The sequence below is a fragment of the Orcinus orca genome, chromosome 14, assembly GCF_937001465.1.
Source record: "Orcinus orca chromosome 14, mOrcOrc1.1, whole genome shotgun sequence".
Taxonomy (NCBI): Eukaryota; Metazoa; Chordata; class Mammalia; order Artiodactyla; family Delphinidae; genus Orcinus; species Orcinus orca.
Genome location: NC_064572.1, coordinates 16,232,222 through 16,252,257, shown reverse-complemented (window position 1 = coordinate 16,252,257; position 20,036 = coordinate 16,232,222). Strand labels below are relative to the sequence as shown.

General features: G+C 38.8%; 1 protein-coding gene across 3 annotated transcripts in view; it reads right to left on the bottom strand.

Annotated features, from left to right (window-relative positions):
* Nucleotides 1-20,036, bottom strand: part of CHRM3 (cholinergic receptor muscarinic 3) — a 526,415-nt gene that overhangs the window by 182,343 nt on the left and 324,036 nt on the right. The window contains exons 1-2 of one of the 3 annotated variants that reach the window (XM_033412961.2): nt 15,148-15,207; nt 6,240-6,378 (exon numbers count right to left, since the gene is read on the bottom strand). The exons of 1 other annotated variant lie outside the window; for it this stretch is intronic. The gene's annotated coding sequence lies outside the window, so the exon portion shown is untranslated. Of the gene's footprint in view, nt 1-6,239; nt 6,379-15,147; nt 15,267-20,036 lie in introns of those variants that run through there. One more of the 3 variants, XM_004283819.4, reaches the window with a different exon arrangement.

Here is a 20,036-nt window from a genome sequence, read left to right as displayed (position 1 = left end):
GCCAGAGGTAATAGTAATGAAACTATTACTAAAAATAGTTTATATTACTAAAAATAGAAATAGTTTATATTACTAAATAGTTTATATTACTAAAAATAGAAATAAAAATAACTAACAATTGACTAGTACCCTCTGTGCTGTGTAAACGTGTGGAAAGTCTGCAGGATACAATGGTTTCTGTCATTTGAAAAACTGCTTATATGAAAATAAAATTTGGATTCACAACATCTCGAATCAAGTTAGTATAGTTTAATACCTTATACGAAGAAGTCTAAGAGAGGAGATGCTTTATATCAAATTGAACTAAATGAAATAGGTTTGTTAAGGACCTAGCAATGTCTGAAAGATCACAGATGCTTAAAATCAATTTACCTCCTTTCACCTTTCCCTACACAAGGAAAATGTACTGGAGGCATACTTAAATTAATATTTGAGTTTAATTCTTGACTCAACCCAATTTCCTATTTAATCCTCATCTTCAACTTTACTTCATTTTTTATAACCTGTAAAAATACTGAATCACTATGCTGTACACCTGAAACTAATATAATATTATAGGGCTTCCCTGGTGCTGCAGTGGTTAAGAATCTGCCTGCCACTGCAGGGGACACGGGTTCAAGCTCTGGTCCAGGAAGATCCCACATGTTGCGGAGAACTATGCCCATGCGCCACAACCACTGAGCCTGAGCTCTAGAGCCCGCGAGCCACAACTATTGAAGCCCACGCGCCTAGAGCCCGTGCTCTGCAACAAGAGAAGCCACTGCAATGAGAAGCCCGCGCACCGCAACGAAGAGTAGCCCCTGCTTGCTGCAACTAGAGAAAGCCTGTGCGCAGCAACGAAGACCCAACGCAGCCGAAAATAAATAAAATAGATAAAATTTTAAAATATTATAAATTAATTATACTTAAAAAAATTAAAAAATGAAATGAATGTACCTTGTGATAAAACTCAAGTACCTTTATAAGCACCTACAGAGGCTAGTAGCAAAACAAGAATTTATTGCTAGTCTCTAACTTTTTAAGACTATATATCTTGAAAATGACTAAACAACAATAATAATAATGAAGTATTTCTTAGATGCTTACTATATGTCGGGCATATATATCTACAAATAGCTACTTGACCACTGTTAATAGAACTTTTTGCCTCAATTCTCTCCGATTGTTCCTAAGTCTTTGAGACAGCTGGAGAAACCTTCGGAGTCCTCATTTTAGTTCTCAGCATCCTTCCTGCCCTTGGAGGCTCTTCCTAGCCTGCACAGCTTGGGGAGCTGTCCAGCTGCTGGAGCTGTCTCCGCTTTGTCTCATGACTGACTGAGGTAGCTGGTCCTACGGTTTGAAATTAGAGGCCCCAGCAAGGTAACTTAAACAGGTGGAGAACTCAGGGAACAGAAGAATTTGGTCAACAGGATTAAGTGACCAGGAAAACAGAAGGTGAAAGGATAAGATGCTGTAAAATCTTAACTGAATAAAGTGGCACGTAGACAATAGAGACATCTGGAGGGAAAACAACACTTCTAAGAATGTAAGCAACGTTAAAATGACATTTGTTCCTCTTTTTGGATAAATTTAGCCCAATTAATCAAACAAAATGAGATATTAATTGTGATTATGTGATATGTTTTAAACAGCTTCATCTGAATCACTGAATTTCATCTGTATGTGGGTAGAGGGCGGACCAAGTACCAATTTAGGGAAGAAGGGCCTCTGCTCAAGCAAGCTGTGTCCCATGGCTGTATCACTGAGCATTTTCTAGAGATTCTTCTGAGTTAGAAGTGAAATTTACAGGTTGCTAAACAACTGTGTTTGAACCTAATTGTCTACATTTGCTCTTTATAGTCTAGAACCACAATCCTCATAAAGCAGTTTAATAGACATTTAAAAATGTAAAACACAAGCACAAATGTCTAATTACTGGTTAATTTTTTCCCAGTTCTGGATCATCATTTTTGCCAAATCATTGAGGCCAGCAGTAAGGATTTTCAAGTGTTTTTTGAGGGAACAATTCTAATGGCTATTTATTATAGATCATAAATGACTGGCCAAAGATGCATTTGAATCTAAAGCAAAATTAAAATGTTTTCAATTATCTAAATGCTGCCAGCTATTTAAAAAGGGAAGATCTGTACTAGAAAGCATTACAGTTTCTATACACATTCACATTCACTACACTCTAAGCCACCCTCCCCTTCTCCCCACTCTTATTCTCGCTCACATGCAAGAATGCATACAGATAGCAAAATAGTAATGGCATATACAAACTAACTGTGACAGAGAATCAATCGTTGAATTCTTCAATTATGAATAAGTCACTAACTGAGATCTTCCTTAATCTCAATCTTAGGTTAACTGAAGTTGAAAACAAAACTATATCCAATCAGGCTAAATGTACTACAATAGCTAATATCACTTGCAGTATAATACCTTTTGCCTTGTTCATCTCTTCCACTTTGATATCCTCCGACCTGCCCTGTGCTCATCCTGTACCCACTGCCTGAGTGATCTCAGTATCAGACCCATGGATTTGGCTGACATCTATATACTGATAGCTCCCACATCTCTATTTTTAGCCTCTGTGTTTCTCTTAACAGATGTATACATTCAGCTACCCACTGGCTCTTTCCAACTGATGATCCACAGTCATATACGGCTCAAAATATTAAAGTATATTTATCAACACCATCCTTCCCCAATGTTTTCCCTCACTCAAAGAATGGCATTATTGCTGTGCAACCACCTAAGCCTAAAAACTTAGTTATATTTTCCACATTCTTTATCCTCCTCTGCATTCAGCTGGCTTGACTACCAAGTACTATAAACATGACCTCATTAACATTGCTCGAATCCACTCCTTCATCCTCCCCACCCCTGCCATGCTACTGCCTTAGCACAGGCTTTTATCAATCCTTCTTCAGACTATTGCAATGGAGTCCTAAATTACTTCTCCCTAAGCCAGTCTTTCCTAATGCCCACGTGAGCATCCATGCTACTGTGAAGTTTATCCTTCTACCAGGGGAATCTTTCAATTGCTCTCGCCACAGTCGGAACCACGGCCAACTTCTATTGCTCCCATCTCAGCACCCGTGGCTCGCTCACGCAACCTAAATTTGCAGTCTCCAGAAAACTGTGCTCTTATCATCAGTTCCTCTGAATGGACTGTTCTCTCTACAAGAATGCCCACTCTCTCCTTACTGGCCTAATGTGTATTTGGTCTTCAAGATTCAGATAAACATCAAGATTCAGAGGAACTTTAAGGCTCAGATACAGTGATATTTCTTTCAAGAAGCCTTTCCTGTCCCACCTGTGAGTGAGAAGTCCTGCCTCTGCCTTCTCATGGTCTCCTTACAAATTTCTATTTCAATATTGCACGAAATATAATAGCTGTATTGCTTGTTCTGCTTCCTCTATTAAACTATGAAGGTAGCGACTACGTGTCTTTGATTCTGCATTTCCATGTCTAAAACACTGGTTCTCAAAATTCTTGGTCTCAACTCCTCTTTACACTATTAAAATTATCGGGTACACGAAAGACCATTTGTTTATGGGGCTATACATAACAGTATTTACCATATTGGAAGTTAAAACTGATAATTTAAAAATAATAAGCCAATCACATGCTAACACAGATAACATATTTTTGTTGAAAAGTGGCTGTATTTTCTAAAACAAAAACTTAGTAAGAGTAGTACTGTTTTACATTTTTGCAGATTGCATTTATGTCTGGCTTTACAGATTCTTGTTTCTGTTTCTGAATTTGTTAATGAGATATATATTAATAGTTTTGGTTGATATACATGAAGAGAATCAGGGTTCATACAGATTACATAGTTAGAAGGAGAATATTATTTTAATACTTTTATTTCAGATAATTATGGATATTTTACTTTGAAAATACACCCAAACTCAACAGTAGTCGTTTCTTAAATATGAAATACAATGTGAAATCTAAAACCACACTTTTCATACAATGTTATATTAAAATCCACTGTATTTTGAATGAATCTTTTACCAATGCATAATTCTGTACCATCTTGCATTTTTTAAAAAAAACATTGGTTCACTGACTTATGTAGATCTTCCAGATTTCAACATGTGTTTTGCAATACAAAATAGTCACATTAATTAATATCACTGGTCTCATTACACCTGTCTCAAACTTTTAAAATATTATAAAGCTGTCAAACTCATGTGGTGGATATAATTTTTTGAAAATTTTAATTTTTACTTGAAAGGTTAAAAGTTACCATTGTCAACAAGTACTGTCAACTATTTTTCTTTAACTCACAGCTCATTTCATTCATTTTAAAGAAAATATCTGCAAAATATTCAAGTCTGAATAAGCAGAATTTATCTGTTAGCTGTTCTTTCAAATACAAATGGTGTTCCATGAAAAAAGTGGTTTGTTCAGCTTGTGTCTGAAACAAGCACGTGTTTTTTTTTAAGCCGAACATCATGCTTCAGTATGAGACAGAAATTTATGCATATTTCACACTGTGCACAGAGAATATTAAAATGATGTGTCCTCAAGGATAGAGATTTAACAAAATAGTTGGCTTTTATTTTTTAACTGCTTCATCTCAAACATTCTTAAGTGAAATCTGTGTGGGCAAGGGGTGCTGAAGACTACAGTCACTGGTAGTTCTGTATCCCTAACTTGATTCCGGCTAAGGAACCAGCAGTTTTATTTACTATTGTTTTTACATCATCAGTGCAAATGTCCACAGAGTATCATCTTAATATTTTAAAGAGTTCTGATCTGGTGTACTCCCTTCTGGAAGAGTCTTGAAAAAAACCCAAAAAACAAAAACCATCTCAACAGACCACACTTGGAGAACTGCTGATCTAGACAACACCTTAAACACGATGAGTACTCAAAACACTCCAAATGAAGAACTGAATGAATGAACCTGTGTTGGTTTTATCTATAGCAGTGATAGTCCTTTTGGTGGGTCAAAGGATACAAATAAGTGTGTATGCATGCATGTATGTGTGTGTGTGCACAATGGAGACCTGCCTGCTTATGAAAGGTAGACCTCTGAGTCAAATTTAGAATGAAAAACAGAGACTTTGTGCCCAAATTTCCATTCTGATTTGGGAATATCCTAAAGGGAAAGGATGAAGTTATTCCATTAATTGCAATACCATCAGCTACAAGGGAATAAAACATTTCTGCTTCATTTTCTATAAAGACTTGTCAATGTACTCTATTTTAATTATTTTGAAAAAAATCATCTACATAACACATAACCAAACTACTATCGTGAACTTACAAAACAGGGGACAAAGATTGAAAGATCTAAAAGACTCGTTCAACCAAACTGAGTCAGGAATACTGACAGATGGACGTGGTGTTTTCTAGGAGATTTAGTTTTCTCCCCTAATCATTGTACCTACAGTACCTCATTTACCAGAGAGCTGGCCACAACATGCGTGTATCCTAATGTTGTATAAATCAGAAACTCAGGATTTCTGCCAGGCCCCCTAAGGTCGCAGTCTCTTCTATCCTAATCTCATTCAAATGGCCTGTAACCCTGACCACCAATTTAGCTTCTCTCAGTGCGGGGTGACATGAGTGTGTGTATGTTCGGAAAGAGGCAAGCTGTTTCTTCCACTTAGACAGGAAACCTTTATCAAAAAAAGGCAGAGAGGGCTTCCCTGGTGGCGCAGTGGTTGAGAGTCCGCCTGCCGATCCAGGGGACACGGGTTTGTGCCCCGGTCCGGGAAGATCCCACGTGCCGCGGAGCGGCTGGGCGCGTGAGCCATGGCCGCTGAGCCTGCGCGTCCCGAGCCTGTGCTCCGCAACGGGAGAGGCCACAACAGTGAGAGGCCCGCGCACCGCAAAAAAAAAAAAAAAAAAAAAAAAAAGGCAGAGAGGCGGTTAACTCTAATTCTGCTGACATTGTGTGAAAAGGAAGTAGGTTATGTAGATGAACTTGGTTGGGTCATCTATCCCCTTTTTAAGAAAGGTATCTTTTTTCTTGTACTCTTCCAAAGTGACAAGTGTAATCCTGGAAAAGTTCAGTAAGGAAACTTCGAAGGCAGCAAGAATTCCTGACAAAATAGTGCATAAGTATATTAGGTGCAGCGTGTTTGAGGTGCCCGTGTCCCAGGATTTTCAAATTGTGCAGATAGAAACTAAACAGATGTGAGGTGATTAGCTGTCCACTCTAGGAGCACACATGTGGAGAGCTTGTCTGTCTGCGGAGCAGGTTTGCAAATATACAGCCTGGGAGACTCACCAATGGCCTTAATGAAGCATGAACAATTCAGGGTTGAAAGCAAATGATGAGATTTTTTTTTTTTCTCTCTCTCTTTTCTCCCCGCTTCTGTAATACTTCTCTCACGTACTCTTAAAAAAGTCATTTGACCCTTGCTGATCTGTGGAGGCAGAGTGCCCAATTAAATTACTTCCATTATACAAGCACATACAGCCAAATACTTTTTATAGCACACGATTCCAAACCTATAATAAGCATCAAGGAGAAGTAGCACAAGAGCTTTTTAAAATTTAATAGAGACTTTTAAACCACTGGTAATACCAAAAAAAGGTCAGAGAGAGTGCCTCCCTGTCGAGGGCTCAATTGGCAAAGAAATTATGAAACTGACATTTTTGAAATGAGAGAAGATTTTAATATTCATTCTTTTGGGGTCAGGTCCAGGCTCCTCAGAATAACAATGATATCCAAACAGAAGATGAAGACCTTCCAGGAAGAATTACCTTCAAAACACGCTATACCTCTTCACTTGAGATTCATACTAGTACATGATAATAACCTACGTACACAGAGAGGTGTCCATGTGCTAAGTACATTGTTAGTGCTATATTTGGATTTGACCATTTGATCTTCACAGTAACTCTGTGGCGTAGGTACTGTTATTATACTTATCGTACGGGCGCCAAAACTGTGGCTTAGAGTTTAACTACTGCGTTTAAAGTGATTGGGGTAGTGAGTGGCGGAGCCAGTATCCAAACCCAGCGTTGCTAACTCTCTAGAGGCGACACGCTTAACTACTATTCTGGTAGCCTTCCAGAACATCTACAATTCTCTACTGCAACATTATTAATTCAGATGATAAATATCTAATAAGCACCGCTATCTGTTACGCACTGTGAGATACTGACATCATAAAAGTCAATAAATCAGTCTTATTTATTCACAAACACACAGTTTCATCAGTGCATCATTTCTTGGAGTTGGTTCCATAAGGCATTTATTGTCGTGTCTGTTTTCACAGAGGAAAACTAAAATAGAGACTGTACAGGATTTTATGCTCAATGGAACACAGAATTACTCCCCATTGACTTCAAGCCAGTGTTTTGTCCACTAAATATCACCATATATCTTGTAGATAATCAGGAAAGTAATTGTTGAGGCCATAAAGGTGAGTTCTAGCTCCCCAAACCTGGTAAACCACCTGGTAAACCTCTCTAGATACAGGAGTTACATTAATACTTTATACTTTGAAGTCTATGGTAGTCATATTTTTAAAAAGGTAAATCAAAATCAGTCAAAATATAATAGAAAAAAACTAAATGTCCAACAAATGGGGTCTAGTTTAGTAATACAGGGCACATGAACTCCATGGGTATTATGAATTTACCATTTATTTTTATTTTTTCTGGCCGTGCCCTGTGGCCTGCGGGAATCCTAGGTCCCCCACCAGGGATTGAACTCAGGCCCTTGGCAGTGAAAGCGCTGAATCCTAACCACTAGACCACCAGGGAACTAATTTACCATTATTTTTTATTCAAAAGTTCAGTGCCAAGATGAACATTATTTATAATACACAGATAAAACATATAACCACTCACAATGTACCAAAATTACATATTAATATAAGTAAATCTAGACAAAAAAATTAGAAGAGCTAATATGCTAGATCAGGAGTTAGCAAACTTCCATTAAAGGACCTGAGAGTTTCTATTCTATCTGTGCAAACGGATGAGCATGGCTGTGTTCCAATAAAACTTCATTTAAAAAACAGTCAGTGGGGCACATTTTGCTTGAGGGCCCTGGTTTGCTGACTCCTGTGTCAGAATATGGGAGTATGGAAAAGTTTAATAAATTTTAAAAAGGGGAAAACGTGCACATCTCAAGAATCAGACTGTACTGTTCCTCATTTGAATTCAAGCCAGCAACCATTTTTATTTTAACCCACTTCACCTTTCCTCCCTTGAAATAGTTTGCAAATTCCAGGCTGGATTTTAGGGCAAGGAGTCTGTCTAAACTATTTAGCCAGACAGCAGAAGTCTCATTATTGTTGGGTAAATAATTCAAAATTCATGATCTGACCCTCAATCAGCCAATCAACAAGTATTCACAGACTGGTTACAGAGTGTTTTGCCTTTTCTAAGCACAGTAGGGATTCACACTTGTAAGAGTTTCCCTGTTGTCAAGAAGCTTAAAACCTAATAGGTGAGGCAACTATATCACCTTAATTTATGCAGTGAGACATTTGGCATGAAAAGTATGAACATCCATAGAAACAACTGGCGTGTCTAGTGACAAGAAACAAAAAGCACATCAGGTTGCAGAGGGTGGAATTATTCTAGTATATAAACACATGTATACTCTTGTATATCTGCATCCATTTTAAGTAAACACATATTCGATTTTAGTTTATATATGTATATTTCTACCTAATATGTGTATTCATTGAATTTATAATATTTTGCCAACAAATTATCAATAATTTATTGACTTTAGGTTCTTACTTAATATCCATTTTCCAAGCTTCAATTTAACTGTTACGATGGTAGAAAAACGGCCCCATCACTTGGTAAAGTATACTAGCATTATACCACAAAAGCAAAGAAAATACAGTGCCATTATTCTCCAGACAATGATAAAGCTAGAATTTTTCTAATAGCAAAATTATTTTCAAAAAATCATTTCCTAGGTAACTTCCAAAGTGCAAAGTATGTTGAGGAAGGAAATTAAGTTAGCGAGGGAAGCAGCAGCCAGATCAACGAAGATGCTACCCTTAAACGCTCGGCTTACTCTTACAGGTGATGGGAAGCGTGCCATAGGGAGCATGCGCTGTAGAACACTGCTGGGGAGGGAGTGACGAGGGGTTATTAGGCAAGATTAAATGAGCGAACAAGTGATTGGCTGCTTTAGTAATCAGGTCCAGAGATGACAAGGGTCTGAAATAAGGCCCTGGTATAAGAATGCAGAAAATTTAGGAATATTTACATGGTAAAATCATCAGGTCTTGGTCATTGATCGCATGTGGGAGATAAGAGAAAAAAAGAGGAAGCAACTAGAATTTCTAGCTTAGATGATTTGGTGAAAAGCTGAAATATGGCGTGCTGAAAGAAGATTAAGGTGCTCGATTTGAGATATGTCTAAAACATCCGTGTGGAGAAAATGCCAGATTGGTGAACCATTATTATACACTATTCTAACATCAGCATTTATTAAATGTGTTCTTTGCACCAGGAACTGTGCTAAGCACTTGACTGTACAAGTTCATTGAATCCGCACGATAGCGCTACTGGTATACACATTCTACAAGTAAGGGACCTAAAGTCTAGTGAGGTTAAGTAACTTCCCAAAGCACACACAATTAAATACATGGCAAAGTCTGGACTTTAACCCATTAATTCATACTTCTCAAACGGACTCTTAACCACTATAATATCTTGTGATAATAAAATATCTCAATCTGAAGAACACTCCAAAAAATTACTGTTTTTTCTCAGTGCTGGCCCCACAGGTGCACTGTTTGGGCTTTGCCACGTGTCTCATCAACAAACGACTTGAGAAAGAGAATCACACTCACTACACTCCACTAGGAGCTCAGGACATGCTTCTGTTAATTGGGGAGGGTTATAAGAACTGGAATGTACTCATCATGCCCTCCTAAGCCGACATCCTTGCCAAGTGGACCACTGTTCCAGCATCTACAACACGGCCAACAAAGGCAAGGCTTCGGGCTTTGGCCAATATTGATTTGGACAGAGACAAAGGGTAGATTTGTAAGTTTTCAACTATGTTTGAAAGTAACAGAGATTGTACAGCTTGGCTTCAGTGACTATCAACTCAGGGCCCAAATATACTCATTCATAAAATGGAGTTTGTTTCCTGATTTTTTGTAGTGAAAGTCCCTGGATTTTCGTCAAGCTCCACAATCTGGCACTCAACCAAGCTGGGGCTCTAAAGATGCAAAACGCTACTAGTCTACAGGGGCTCAGCGGTGAGAAGAGAAGGGGCCACAAAAGAGCTGTATGAGCCCTGGGTCAGTCACACTGACCACAGTAATTTCCAATCTAGTTCTAGAAACATTTCATACAATTCACCCCAAAGGACAGGGATCATATTTAATCAGTTGACATCCTACACGATTAGTGTAGTGAGCTACAGCATATAAAGCACCAAACGCTGTGTCTGGCACAAACAAATTGTTCAATATCTGTTAGCTGTTATTATTATAAGTTGTGGTAATACAGTTTAGCAATAACATTAGGGGAGATTAATAAACATTTGCCCAATTGTTGAACTTGCCAGTCCTTGTGACCCATTATACACTTTAAAGATAACGTTGAAAATATCAAGTCCCAAAAAAGTAAAAAATCTAATTCTGTTTATGTCGTTGCTGTCAAAAGATAATATAAACTATTAATCTTTCAAAGAAAAATATTGACAAGACATTAAAATTAAAAAAATAAAAGCTATAATTCAATTATACTTTAGAAAACTATTTTATCCTCATAATAAAGTACCTCTAGAAATTACTTAGGCCCTGTTTTATGCTTACTGAAGGGAACTGTTTCCTGTGTTTGGTATTTCTGGTAAATAACTGAGTGATGATGCCTTGCATATGGCTACATAAATTGAAGTAATGGCCTCTTTCTCATGAAAGCAGATTTAGATAGCACTGACATTGCAACTCAGCAATATTTTTCACATTACACAGAGGAAATAAGAGATAGAAAGCAGAGGGTACTGAGTAAATTCATAAGTCTCCATTGACTTCACGTGCTCATCTAGGTTCTCTCTCTCTCTATATATGTATCTCTCTCAATAAGGAGCTATCAAGCTTTAATCAAAAAAAATACTACAGTGATGACACAATCAACCAAACCTAGTTTGAATTTTATTTTCCTTTTAACATTTTATAATCTCTTAAGTGATATCTGCTCTATATCTACACTGGAATGTACTTAAGAAACTCACGAAAAAGAAATGTGGGACTCAACACAGCACAATTGTGTTTATGAATTGTGTTCTTAAAAAAGTGCATAGCTTTTCCAGGCTTATAATTCACTTGAATGATCATCATAAATGCAACTCTTGCATATGTTGGTTTAGTTCTAAATGAAATGTATTATTTGTACATTAAAGTTATCTTTAATAGTTTAAATATTGAAGATTCTTAACTCCAGTATACTTGCATTGCAGACGAGGCGTTTGTATTGCTCAGTGTGCTTAATGAACAGTAACTCAATGAGTGAAAACTAAGATGAAAATAAGGCAACTGACTTGACCAAAGTCACAAATAGGAATAACTACAGGACTAGAATCTACATCTTCAGATATTGTCATTTGTGTCCTTTTTACTATTAAACTGCGAGAGGAAAGATTTTTCATTTGGTAAAAATAATACTTAAATTGGGGAGGGGGCATATAGCAATGATATCTGTTTGTGCAGCTAACTAGGTACATCTGAGTGGTTAGGCCCACATGGCCAAGAGGCGCTAAGAAACGTGTCCCGTGGGTTCTTTTTGTTTCCTTAGCTATCACGTCAACCTGACTGAAACAAAGGCATACTTCACAAGAGTAGAAGAAAATTGGTTTCAGTCAATCCTTTTAGCATTTTCCAGGTGACTACATCTTTATAAATCGCCTGGCAAAATCAAGTGGTTAAACTGCTTCACAGACTTTGGCTGGAACATTAAAGAAATTGAACAATTTATGCAGGAGAAGATCAAATAAGTTGCACTGTTTCTAAATGCTTATCCCTTGAACCAAAAGCTGAATGAGAACTGGGTAAATAATTATTTTTTTCATTTTCTTTTAGGATTTCATCGTCTGGAATACTTTTCCCTACCTCCTGTTGAGGGTACAAATTTTACCCATTTTCAAGGTCCTTCTTAAAAATACCTCACTGTCCTGGAAATCTCCCACATCAACTCCTTTCCCTTCCCTCACCTTCTGCAACATTTACTTTTTCATGCTACGATTTTATGTTTCTTTGGTCTTGTTTGCATTTTTCTCCGATTGTTTCGCAGGTGCATATAAGACAAATGTGTGCATATAATCTCCTACCAGATTATATAACACTTCTTTTGTATTTCCCATACTGTACAAAGACAACACATTGATTATTCCATGATGAATTTTCAATGTAGGAATCATTTCAATGAAATGTTCTTTATTTGAACTGACAATATGTAAAAGATTTTTCTCATTCTTTTTCATCTGTTACGAGGGTACTTTTTCTGACCTTCATTAAAATATAAACTCCCATTCTGAGTTACTTTCAGTTGGAAACTTTGTACTGCCTCTTAATGAAATGCATTTATATCGTTCATGGGTTACACATTATTGTGTTTTAGAAGCCCTGAAACCATTAATGATTACTCAATAAAATGCCATTCTTAATGTTAAATGCCAGGCCTATCATTTAAACGTGGTTCTTCCCACTTGATCATGAAATCTCTGGGATTATGATCTTAGTAGAGCTATCTGAGCTGGGGGGAATGGTGGTCCTACTGTAAGGTGAGCTGGAGAAAGACATTCCTTTCTTACCTATCACTAACCTCATCTTCTGTATGCAGCATTCTCTTTGAAGAGAATTTCACTCACCGAATTATACAGGGAGTCTTTTATAGTATCTGTTCTGAGAACTGAAACACACTGGGTTTTCTGAGAAATAGACATCCTTACACAGCATGGAGTTTGGGCTTTTGACATATTCCCAGTTCTTCAAAAGAGTGTTCCTTTAATTGGATCACCTGAATAAAATTATCATTATTTAAAAATTCACAATATATAATTCCCATATTATAATAACTGATGGAGCTCCTTCCTTAAATAAATATATATCCTTCTCAAATCTATTTCAGTTGAGTGTAAATAAAACAAAAATAAAATTTAAAAATGCATACTGCCTCCAACACAATCACTCCCTGTCGTAGATATTTCAAGAGGGAAATTTAATTCACATTGAAAAAAGTGCCTTTGAAATAACCTAAGGGGATGACACTTGTCTTTATTTTCATTATATTCAAGGAGGTGACCACTTTGATGTAAGGATCGAATACAATACTCATGATTTCCAACGTGAATTTCATGACTTTGTTTTCTCTTTAAATCCTGCCTGTTCATGAACTTTTATACAGTAAAAGCTCTTGAGAATCAAGTAAGAGAAAATCTAAAAGAGAAAAAAAAAACCACTCAAATTTCCCATATCTCTACAGACAAAACCCTGGAAGACTTGGGAGTAAGCATTTGGAAATACCAGGCATATTTAAAACATCACACTGAGCTCTTTGTTCACTTGGTAACTATTTGCAACACGTAAAAGTCCCGATTTTTTTGCCCTGAGAAAACTGGAGCCAAGTGGCATTAGAGAATTACTGTTTCATTTTAATGATCCAAGCTTAATTTGTAATATAACTTTTATTCTATCTTAAACTTTTTTTTTGATTGGGTGCTCCTCTGTCTCTGAATAAATGACAAGATCATGAGTTGCCAGTGGCTCTATGAAACCCAATATGAATAACATAAGCAAAGAAAACAGACAGGGCAAAGTTTCCAGTTTTAGCAAAATACATGCTCATGTTCTATACATTCTGGATCATCTTCACTGAAACAATAAGCATTACCTCAAATCGCCACTACAGCATGGCTCATTAGTCTGCAGGTTGGATACACAGCCTGTCAAATCCCTTCCCCTGAACCATAATAAGGAGAGTAATGACACAGCTCTAACACAGTTTGCAAGTCTTCGCCTTGCTTCCGAAACTTAATGCTATCATAGGTCTCCTGTGTATGTATTTTTAGTGCCTAGTTCCTAGTTCAGTGTTTAAAAATCCTGCTGGTCCTGGAGTTGGAACGAAGCTTTAGGAAGCAATCAACTGCTCTTGCTATGACAGGTGCCAAACACACACACAGTGTCCTTTTATTTGTGGAAATACACACAGATCTATTCTGCATGTGCTCAGAGCCCAACACAAACACCTCCTCTTTCCCACAGGCAGCAGGAAGGATGTGGCTTGAAGGGCACGGTTGCTTCATCCGAGTGTTCAGTTCTTCAAAGACCTCTTGTTTTACACAGAATTGCTGAACAACTACTTAAATTTAAGAAGATACAACTAGGCCATGCCTGAAATCCCACTTCTATTTAACTAAAATTGGCATTCAAGTAGATCATGCAATATTCTCCCCCTTACCTTCAGTGGACACATGTTGAAAGTGTGCTCATAATCAAAAGACATTTCCGTGAGCTGCTGACCCAGTAATTCCTTATGTCTACAGGTCAGCTGCAACAATACAGGACTAAAATCGCCAGATGAAATGGTCAGAATTACCCAGTGGCTCGCTAAAATCAGCTTACTTTGAGTCTAATCCAAGGATAAATGTATAGAAAGCTCCAAGCAGTGGAAACTATAAACACTGTACATCTGCCCCCGAAAGAGTAATACTGGCAAGTCTGTCACTGCCAGGAAAACAAATATTTGCTAAATTCTAGGGCATTATCTTGATTTTCCCTGAATGCAAACGAGGGCCAAATAATCCCAAGCTACTGCTGAATGGAAATATGGTTTAGTGGAAAATGTAACATGCAGTACAAGGGAATAATTCCATCCCTCCAAACAACTGTAAACTCAGAACAAGCAATCCATCAAACCTGATTATCCCGCATTCCTGAAGCTCACGCACTTCATCATTTCACTTCCGAAACCCCTGAACTCTAACTATGAACCTCTAATCCACAGCCCCGTGTTCTTTTTATTTTCTCCGTTTTCTTGGAGTCATCCGCCTTTTCCAGCGTGTCAATCTACAGATGATGTCTTTTTTGAAGTCTAGCACCTTGCGTTTCCCTGGAACCCTAACTAACCCAGTATTTCTAAGCTCCTAAGAAATACGTAGGTTTTTCTCCTCTGCAGATTAAGTCTTTTTTGTGACTTAAACTTACCTTAGAAAAAAGATGTACTGTTAGTTACCAATTGCTTCTTCAGTTTGGCACGCAAAGTCTAGTCTCCTTTACGATTCCCCTGCAAAGTTACGGGCTCATGAGAATCTATAGTTTGAGAAAACTGCTTTGGCAACAAGACAGGGAAATTGCTGCTGGTGGTTACTTCTGAATTACCGCAAGTTGATTCTTGTGTTCTCTCCAGACACTTCTCTTTTTTTCTAACTAGTTTTACTATGTGTGATAGATAAAGTCACTTAGAACTACTGAAGTAGGCATCGACAGAAAGAAAAATGGAAATAGGATGAAAATATTTTATTGGTAACACCAAGCTAAAAATAGCGTCTTCTGAGAAAACATACACAACTCCATCCACCAGATGGACTGTTACTCCCACCCCAGGGTATTAAATAAGTGTCTATGTTTCCTTCCCCAAGCAGAAACAAACAGCTCTGGACCAATTGCCTGTGCCCTGGTCCTGCAGAAATCCATATCTGGCTCTTCTAAGATGCCAGGAAAATTTCACCTTGTGTCATGTTCCATGCTGAGAGGTTTGTGTAGCTCTTGTGTAAACCTTGGTCTCTAAGACACATTCCAAACTGAATTTATTTCAAATTCCAAACTGAGTTTATTCCATTCCACTCACTTAAAATTCCAATTGTGATCGGAAAATACACAGTTCATTTACCTTCTGTGCGGTGTTCAATGAACCACTTGCCATGTTTCAACCTTGGAAGCTGCATTTCAATCCTGAGTGTGTCTGTATATCCGTTGATTAAAGCTTTGCCATTATTTGACAGGAACATTATAACATGCACTGTTATCTTTCTCGGCATTTTTGGATACCATTTGTATACCATTATTTGCAAAATAATATGGTGGTTGCTATCCTTTTCCCTTACACCTATAACACTTACTTGTCAGTATGCAAAATCATGCTTCACATGAAGTGGAAATAAATGTAGAAAAATCCACTTCCCTGTCCTATTGTAGCTATGTCACTCTAGACACTGACATGGCATAAAATGAGCTCGCTTGATAAACTGCTGGAGTTAAACACAAATTACTACCATTTAGCCAGGGCAGGACAAGTCATTTCAGGACACTGCCTCAAGGAAAGTCAATTTCAGAGCAGGAAGGATAAAACCCAAGTCTGGGAGCGGGTTCTTTGTTCAGTGTTGGTGAATTTCCTGGACAACGTTTAAGCTAGAAGTGACAGGTAGCATAAAAGAGTAAACCACACTTTGAGAAAGCAAAAGGTATAAGCGTCCCCAACCTCACATTTCTGCCACACAAGGACTTTACCGCATGGGTCACTGCTCGTATCTGAAGAAATGTCACTTCAATCCCTAAATCCCTAACCAACTGATAATAATCAACAGCCACATTTAATTTACTCTTTAGTGACATAACTATGATAAATGTGTGTGTCTGTTCCTTCTTAAATTCTGTCTTAGTGTTTTCCAATGATGATGGAATTGTCTGGTAAGAAAAATATTTCCATTTCTGTCAAAGAAATGGCCCTAACTCCCTTCTGTGATACTGAAGTGTCCAGCAAGGTTCCCGTTATTCCAAAGAGTCTGTTCTGTGCTTTCTCGGTGCCAGCATAACAAAGTCAATACAACTGATTTCTTTCAAGGCCAGTGGCTACTTTCTCAGCAAGCATAGGTCCAGCATAGGTATAAGCCTTTTTGAGAACCTCACAATTTATCTCAGATCTTACACTTGAACTTTTACTTCTCTGGAAGATGCACTCATGACAACTTTATTCATGCCAAAAAACAAACCCACAGAACAGGGACGGTGATTAAGAATACCTGTCTTTCTGGAACTGAAGACATTTCAATTACTATTCCTGAAAATGTCATCTTATAACTATCTTCAGAAACATTTATTCTTCAAATATGCTTGTGTGAATGGCTAAAACCAAATTAAATAACAAACCTAAACCAAGCCAAATAAACCAAAACCCTCTTGTGATTCTCATCTTGGGAGAGAGCTGCCTTCCCCTGATTTCCACCTTAGCTGCACCTGGGCTCTTCCCTGTGTCTCCTAATGTTTACTGAAGTGCGGGCTCTTAACTAAAAAAAAAAGAAAATCATACTGTCTCAGGACTCACTGGCTAGCTTTCTTCATTATCACTTTAAAAAATACTATTTTTTCACTGTCCTATAGAGCATGCTCTCTTTTGAGGCTCGCACTGTTTAACTATACCCCATTTTCCCCTGCGAACGGCTGTAAACCCAGTGACCCCCCTTTCATCCAACAAAGACTTTGGCACGTGGTTTAAAGTCTTAATATCCAATCCAAGACCCTGGGTGACTATAATGTCCATCCAACGCCTCGCCTTACTCACTTTAATGACCTTCACCTCTACTCTGCTTCAGCCAGTCACATTCATGGCCACCCAAACTCTGTTCCCTCTTTAATTATTCACTCTGTGATATTCTCTCACCAGCACCGCCCCCACCCCATCTTTTCAGCTTACTTGATTTCACAGTTCCTCTACGTCTGTTCCAAAACCTCATTAAGACTTTAACTCTCTTAAAAGTCACATTTTCTTGGATTTCCCTGGCAGCGCAGTGGTTGAGAATCCCCCTGCCAATGCAGGGGACACGGGTTCGCTCCCTGGCCCGGGAAGATCCCACATGCCGCGGAGCAACTAAGCCAGTGTGCCACAACTACTGAGCCTGCGCTCTAGAGCCCATGAGCCACAACTACTGAGCTGACACACCACAACTACTGAAGCCCATGCGCCTAGAGCCCATGCTCCGCAACAAGAGAAGCCAGTGCGATGAGAAGCCGGCGCACCGCAATGAAGAGTAGCTCCCGGCTCGCCCCAACTAGAGAAAGCCTGCACACAGCAACGAAGACGCAACACAGCCAAAAAAAAAAAGGCCACTTTCTTTTTTCAATGGCAATGGTTGAATCGATGCTTCTGGCTCTACTCTTCCCTCTCTTCATCCTAGACGTCAGAGCCTATCACTTTAAACATGCTTTTGTCAATACCCACTGCTCCCCTGAATTCTTGCCCACCCTCCACATTCTCCTGCAAAATTTTAACCCAAGAACAATATAATAATTTTTATTTCTGCGCTGCTAATTTCTGGAAAAATCCATGTGACTGCAGAATGGTGCTGATACAAAGTCCTGGTCTCAGTATCACTGGGACCTCAATGCTGTCCAACTCTCCTACCACATCCACTTTTCCTTCAAACATTATCTGTTCCTTCCAATCCAGTATTAGATACCAACCGCCACTTGCTCCCTCTCAGCAAAGCCCTCATTTCCTAATTTACATGGGCTTGTGCTAGCCCATGAAGCGAGAACTTACTCAGCTTCATCTCCTCACTATCAATTTATTCCAACCCAAATCTTTGCCTCCTAACCCTCACTCTCTTTACCTATTCTATCAGATATTTCATTTCTCATACAAACCTTCAAGCTTTCCCATTGCGCCAGCTTCTATGCAGTGGCACATTGGAGCTGGTGGCTGATTCTAGGTGTATATATCTTTTTTTTTTTTTTGCGGTACGCGGGCCTCTCACTGTGGTGGCCTCTCCCGTTGCGGAGCACAGGCTCCGGACGCGCAGGCTCAGCGGCCGTGGCTCACGGGCCCAGCTGCTCCGCGGCATGTGGGATCCTCCCAGACCGGGGCACGAACCCGTGTCCCCTGGATCGGCAGGCGGACTCTCAACCACTGCGCCACCAGGGAAGCCCCAGAGCCTTGACTCTTAATTATTATGATGTATAGCCTTAATCATTGAGCCTTAATGATTTTGATTTTTTCTTCTTCTGTGTCTCTCTGACACTACTGTCACTACCTTGGTTCAAATTCTCATCTTCTCATGTTGGGATTGCTATGGAAGTCTCTTTCTCACTTCCATATACCTAGTCTTGCCTCTCTCTAGTCCATCATCCACATTGCAGCCAAAGAAAGCTAATGAAATCTGCTCATAACACATTCCACTCCAGGGTTTAACTACAGGGGGTGATTTAAGTCCGAATATCACAGAATGTTCTGATTTTGTGTTCCCATCTCATTGACCTATTGAGATCATAAGACAAGATGACACCCCTTTTGCTGGGAGGTTGTTTTTTTACCAATAGAAGGGTCATCTGCAGAGTCAATTATGGGAAGAAGGTAATCTTGGGAAAGGAAACGAGGGCATTATAATAGGGTAAGAAAGACATGGCCTTACTGCAGAATTTTGGAGGATAGGGTCTTTTAATATCAAGAAGCATCTACATGTGTGAAATCACTCCCATTGGTGAATATAAGTCTACCCTTGCAACCTGGTGGTATTTTCTAGGTTAAGTAGTGATACACCTTGTTATAGACTCCACAAGGATGAGTGTGGGCTTTCAGGCTCCAAAAGTAGTTACTTCTGGGTAGTTTAGAGTTACTCTCCGTGTTATAATTCTCCTCTGTTTTCCCTGAACTTTAGTACAGTCTTCTAAAAGAAAGAAAAATGTCTCACAGTTATCCTCCTGGGGAATTAAGATCAGGTCTTTGCCCACTCTTGGGGATAGCATCCCATGCCCTGAAGAAGAATGAACACAAGACTGGTGTCAGATGGACAAAGTGAAAGATGAAAGGCAGCCAAGATGCATTTGTGAACCATGAAATTGCCCAAAGCTAGAAACTGGAAGTCATCCTTGGTCCCATCCTCACCTTCCCCCTTCCATATCTTACCAACATCACGTCGATCTACAGATTTTCCCTCCTGAGTATCAAGCCAGCATATTTCTCTCCTTTTGTAATCTGTCCATCTTCATCTCCAGCCAGGACTGCTATGAAAGCCTCCTACCTTGTCATCTTGCCTCTTCTGGTTCCCTTGCCTCTCAATCTGTCTTACACAACTTAGGTGAGCTGATATATTCCAAGCACA